Genomic DNA, 6,423 nt, shown 5'->3' with positions numbered 1-6,423 from the left:
TAACAAAAGTCTGTACTACTCAGGGAAAAAGCGTTTGGCTAAACTACAAATTCAAAATCCACTGAAACAGTGCAGAACAACATTTGGCTCATAAATCAGGATTAAGCCTAATGAATACCAAAGCTGGAAGTATCCTGCTGAGGCCCCATGCAGAAAGTGAATTTTGGTTGGAGGCCTCAAAGTTATCAGTAATAGAGCTGCACCTGATTGACTAATAAAAGGAAAATGTTAAAATTTCCTGTAACGAGAGTCATGAGAACCCTGATAGGGCATAATCAGTTCTTTGACCCCGCATCGTGTTTGTACAGGGCGCCTGTTTACTCTGAAATAACAAGCTCTCTGGGGGAGAGAGCAATCATGCACTGTCACACTTCACAAACGTTATATGCTATAGAGGGTAAAGCCTCTATTAGTAAAGGCACAGAGTTCAGCTGTGGTACTGTGCCTTTCATTCCCCAGCGTGAGGGAAGCCCTGTGTTCCACACCAATGGCTGCCCTGGGCTTTGGAAACAGCTCCATCAGAACAGCAAGGAGAAAAAAAAAACCTTGTGGCTTAACGAAACATAAAAGCATACTTATGTGTAGACCAAAACATTATAGCAAATATCTGTTTTCCTACCAGTTTGTGTTCAGCTGAATCCAATATTAATAAATACAATATATACAAATGGTCACTACTGCAAGTATTTGAATAAATATTTGTCCTTTCTTGTCTCTCAAATTCCATTTTTTTATCTACAAGCAAAACAACTTGTAGTGCATTTGCATATTTATGATCCTGTACAGTAGTAGCAGAAGCATTAAATTTCATGACTTCCCAGAACAAACACATTTTGTTTCAGATGGAATATACATACGGTTTGTTTTTCAGTTCAGTGTTCATAGCCCTAACAAAAATGCTGGGACAGACACTCTGAAAACTACTTATAATACATTCACATAATCATTATATGGTTCTGATGCCTGTACTCTCACATGATTATTGTGAGCATAATTTAAACATATTTAAAAGAGAAAAGAATTTTAATACAAAATGTAAAAAAATACATAAATTTATACGCAGATAAGGCAAAATGAAAAATTAATTGTAGGGGTAAAATTTATGTGGTCTATTTGGACTTTTTCTCCCCTAGTTTGGAAAATATATATACCAAATAAATAGATATAGATATATATAAAATATATATACAAACACACCTGTATATAAAACCTCTCTGAGGACTGTGAGTGTGCCAAATGTGAATTCTTGAACTTATCTGCCATTTTCTTCTCATGCAACAATGACAACAACCCGCCTTCCTCAGAAGCTTTGATGGCCTTTTTTACTTCTGTGTTTGCTAAGAATAAATAGCGTGCTCTGTGAAACTGGCAGTACCAAGTGCCAAAGCAGAGTCTCTGAAGAGATGGGCTATGTTGGATGTCATGGACGCTGCACAAAGCTCAGCATGACAATTGGTTTTCCTCAGTAGATCATTGCAGGTAGGGTAGGAAGTAGAACAAAGCAGATAACCTGTATTCCAAGATGGCTATTACAGGTCACTACATGTCCAGATCCACACCAATAAGGATATGGAAGGAGAGAATATAAGCAGACTATGAGATAGACTGTGGGGGGGGGGGAAGAAAAAAAGAAAAAAAATAGAGGAAGTTTGGAAGAAGAGGAGTTCAAGTGACAAAGACAATGTAGTTTTGAAAGCAGAGGATGAATGATTAATGTAGGAAAATGCAGCAAAGCCAAAGGAAGTAATAAGTATGGGTAGGAGTTGAAGCAGGCGAAGAAAAAAGCAAGAAACAGAAATGAGGCCATTGGAAAATAGCTTCAGAAAATAAGTGACACTGTGCATCAAGTGGTTGGCAATAACAAGAACAAAATTCACAGAGTTTTGCATACGGTCGGTGTGTCAAATTACAAGTACAAAAAAAGCTATAATAAAACCTGCTGCAAAATGGTTGTGTGCTCCTCTTGGCTTGTGCAGGTGAGAACAAAGCAGCAAACTAAACATTGCGCTCAAAAGAAAAAGCAGATTGGTGTATTAACTGAAGACAGAATCCCTGGGCCAATCTAAACATCAAAGCTCAAAGCAAATGAGGGCAGAAAACAAGCTTGAAATCCATTTCTGATTCTTCTGTTTTCTTCTACTTGCCAAAATCTTCTGCCTTTCTGTCAATTGCTCTAATTTCTTGAGTTGCACAACTGCAACCTTCATTAAGAGACACCGCTGTGAATCACTACCAGAGGAAAAGCATCCCTTCTTCTCAGCACAGACTGGCTGCAGACAAGAGCTTCATGTGTAGGTAGTACCAGGTCAAGTGGAACAGGGTAACTATCTGCCCTCTGTGAAGTGAATGCAATACAACTCAGCAGTACTGACTGGGGGGGGGAAGGAAGATCATTTTGTTATTATATTCTACTAAAAGATGTGCAAGTGATTTCATTTTCATAAGGGACTCAGATTTTACTTAGTAGTGGTGGATCAGAGGAGGTTCCTGGTTCCTATGGCAGCCAGCAGATGTACTAGCTCTTATTAACATGCAGCGATGACATAATTGAATGCAATCTATTTGACAGTCAATGAGGGTAAAGAAAGGTTAGCAAAACTTGGTGGATGGGAGAAAAGAAGTTTCCTGAAGCTCCACACTGACATTTTGGAGATAGATAGTTGCTGAAAAACAGACAGACAGAAACAGCCACACAGCTTATTTCATAGAATCAGAGCTTTAATATATTTTTCCTGCTTATCTGTTAATTTTCTCCTTTGCTGGCTCTATTATTCTATACTAAGAGAATGTCACAATCTCTGAAGTTCATTCAAAGTCTGCTACTGATATTAATAAAATCTACAGACCAACTGCATTATTGTAGACCTACGTCCTAGCTATGAACTCTCTTTTCTCATTCTTCATAGACATAACTTCAAGAAGTTACATCCTATGTAAGACTGGACACAAGCAGATACGTTCAGACAGGGAGCCAGATTCCGGTCATTGCTGTACCAGTGTAAGATGTACCAAACGTGTAACTTCTTCTCTGAGTGGGTGGGCACTGAAATCAACTCCTTAGGGAAGAGGTCATGGCCCCAAGCTGCCAGAGTTCAAAGAGTGGTCAGACAACATTATCAGGAATGTGGATTAAATTTTGGGTAGTCCTGTGTGGAGCCAGGAGTTGGACTCAGTGCCCTGTCCCTGGAGACACCCAAGTGCTCCTTGCACCTGACCAGCTGTATGTGCCCCTGTTCAGTGGGAGGGATTTGGACCAGATGGCCTTTAAGGGACCCTTCCAACTCAGACAATTCTATGATCTCACTAACTCAGGATATTCTGTGATTCTTTGCATTTGTACATGAAGGTGGAATTTGTTTGTCGATGAAAGTAGGACATCCTAATGTTATCAACTACAAAACATTACAAACAGATGTATTACCCATATGATGTGTTTTACTAAACAAGATCCATTGTTTACTTTGGCATCTAACTACACTAGAAATAATTTCAGGATACTTAAATGATATTTCTGTTCTTTTATTATCTACCAGCTGCTGAAAGGCTGTTACTCCAACACAGGCAAAAGCCACTGTGACCTGGCTGACTTGTCCTGCTTAATTTGTTAGAGGAGCAGGAGCATAAGCTGAAGTATTGCACAGGAGGATGACACTTGCAGATGCATCATCCAGAGAAAATGTCTCCCTCTATATATTATTGTTAACATTACAGAAACAGAAATTGCCCTTTTACCTTTCTGGTCAGCAAACAGCAATTTTCTCACGGAGCCTCCATATCCACTGTACTGCTATTGACAATAGCCTTCAACCATCTGCAGGCTAACGGGACTCGATCTGGTTTCATCAGCTCCAGGCGCGTGAGTCACTAACATCTGTCTGTAAATAAGCTGTTTGGCAACGGGCTTATCCCTATACTTTACATGTTTAATAGCACTACTGCTACACATGCAGACTTCCTTGAATTGCCACAAAAGCTGAAGGCTGTCCAGTAACACCTTGCTTTGTTTCCAAAACATATTTAGGAAGAGATGCTGGTGAATTAGGGAGAACTATTGTCAGAAACAGAAAAACACTACAGAGCTATAAAGTCTCTCAAAAGTATTTAAGACTTAAAAAGTAGACATACATTCCAACATTCTGTATCAATTCATAAAGACATCTACAAAATGCTACTTGTATCAACCAGCCTGGACTTACCCATGAGTGCAGCAGTTGCTACCAACAATCTGCCCTCCCAGGAGGAGCCAGAGCCAGCTGCTTCCCTCTGAACAGAGCCAGGTCAGAGAGCAAGGCCAGCAGGGCACAGCTGCACCAACTCCTTAGGCAAAGTGAGCAGAGAGGCTGGAGAGAGCAACAATAATGAGCAAAGACCTCAGGGAGTGTTACAGTAACAAAGGAAACATAAGTACAACCTGAAAAGTCAGTCCACCAGTCAACCAAGCTCACAAAGGGACAACCATCCCAACCTGAGACTTCATAGAGTTCCCGTGTCCAGGGCAGAGGTGTGGGTGTGTGGCCCCAGCTGAAGCCCATCAGGGTCATTGAGGCATATTAATGAACTCAGAACCCTAACAGCATTATGGAACTAATTTAGCAGATTGCTGACACATGGGCAGAATTGGCTAGCAGATATATAAGGGAAGGGATAGCAAGAAATTTAGTTGATATTTTCTGTTTCTCATTTTATCACTGTATTTTTTTTTTTCTAGTGACTTTTACTAGCTTGGGATCTGAAAAAGATGCTAAGAAAAGTTCACAAGTATTTTAAGTATTTTTCTAATTCCAATTTAGTATAATCTACAACACTGTCCAGATCTCTCATATCTACGTTTTTTCTACAAATAAACTATTTGTAGAAAAGCTTTTACTGTGCTTCAGCCCGATAAGTTTTTCCTACAGTTTTTTCCTGATGTTCTCTATATCTTTTCTTAATCCTAACACAGTCCTGGCATCTTTATACTAGAAACAGTAGGAAAAAATGGCAAAGGGTTATCTCTGTAAGAATTCCCCAGCTCTATTTGTGGTCTAAACGGTGCAGATACAGTCTTAGGAGAGGGGGGAAAGGAAGAAAAGACAGAATGAAAAAGAACCAGTAACCGGATTCCAGTAACACACTGCTAAGAAGCCTTCACACAGCAGATAAAACTGGCTCAGACTATTTTTGGACTATTTCTTCCAGCTGTTTTTGTTTGCACTGCTACAAAGCCCTGGCAGGCAAGAAAAATATTCTTGGAATAGCCGATTTCTAGCTTTGTTCTGTGTCTGTTCCAAACCCATACAATGTATTTGAACAGCTGGCCAATACATGCAACTGACAAACATGACAAGGACATATGAGCACAGTGTTCCTTATGGAGGACTGAGGTTTCAGAGCTGAGATATACCCTCAGACGTATCTATCTTTGTCTTAGAGGTACATATTCAGATTTGAATTATACATTTTATTTTTCTTTACTTGAGTTTTCTACTGGCAGTGCAGAACAAACAAGTGTTCGTTATAGCAAAATAAAAAGACTGGAACTGCTTTGCAGAAAAGAATTTCCTCATGCTATTACTAGGACAAGGACCAGAGAGCTCAGTCTGGACATACACCATTACTATGCTACATACATTTGTAGCCTTTAAACTGTTTTACTTTTTAGTGCAAATGTGTAAGGAAGTTCAGATAACTTCCTGATGAACATCTTTCCATATCTTCTCCAGTTCCTTCCCCTACATCATGTACCTTTGTATCCAGGGCTTACATAACCTAATTGTAAAATCCCTAGCTAATCTCTTAGGGACAACTTCATCGTTCTCCCATGGGATATGACTCTGGGCCTGGAGAGTGAAGTTAAAACTTAATTCTTCAACATTGATAACATCCACCTTCCCTTTTAGTGAACTCTAAGAAAATGTCAAGGCACTAAGGCTGTATTTTAGAGAGTGCAGTTCATAGGACTTGGACTGTAAGTGCAGGAGTTCACCTGCTTGTGTAGAATCAAGCTGTAAAGGTCAGAGAGTATAAGAGGAAAATTCGAACAGCACAGCCTGAGATTGTGAATCAAGCATATCAGCCTGAAACTGCAGCCTGCTTTTTGACAACAGCACGGCTTTAGGAGAACAGCACACACGTTGCAGTGAGCACTGTAATGTCCTCACTAAGACACTGGAAGTAAGTAACAACATAGTATGAGATGTTTCCAGTGTGAAAGTGCAGCATCTAATGACTTTTTGGTACCAGAAGTACAGCAAAAGCTGAGAAGTGTTGCTTAGAAGGAAAACAACCAAACCAACTAAACATACCCCAGAATGTAGGCCTAGGACAAATGTTAGGCAAAACAAGAAGAAATAAAGGGTGCCCAAAGAACTTCCTGACTGTATAAATGGTGTAGATTTGGGCAATGGCCGTTTCCCTGTGCAGGAAATAGCATTAGCCTAAGCT

The sequence above is a fragment of the Coturnix japonica genome, chromosome 10, assembly GCF_001577835.2.
Source record: "Coturnix japonica isolate 7356 chromosome 10, Coturnix japonica 2.1, whole genome shotgun sequence".
Classification (NCBI taxonomy): domain Eukaryota; kingdom Metazoa; phylum Chordata; class Aves; order Galliformes; family Phasianidae; genus Coturnix; species Coturnix japonica.
The sequence above is the reverse complement of the archived record's forward strand: the minus strand, read 5'-3'. Positions refer to the sequence as shown.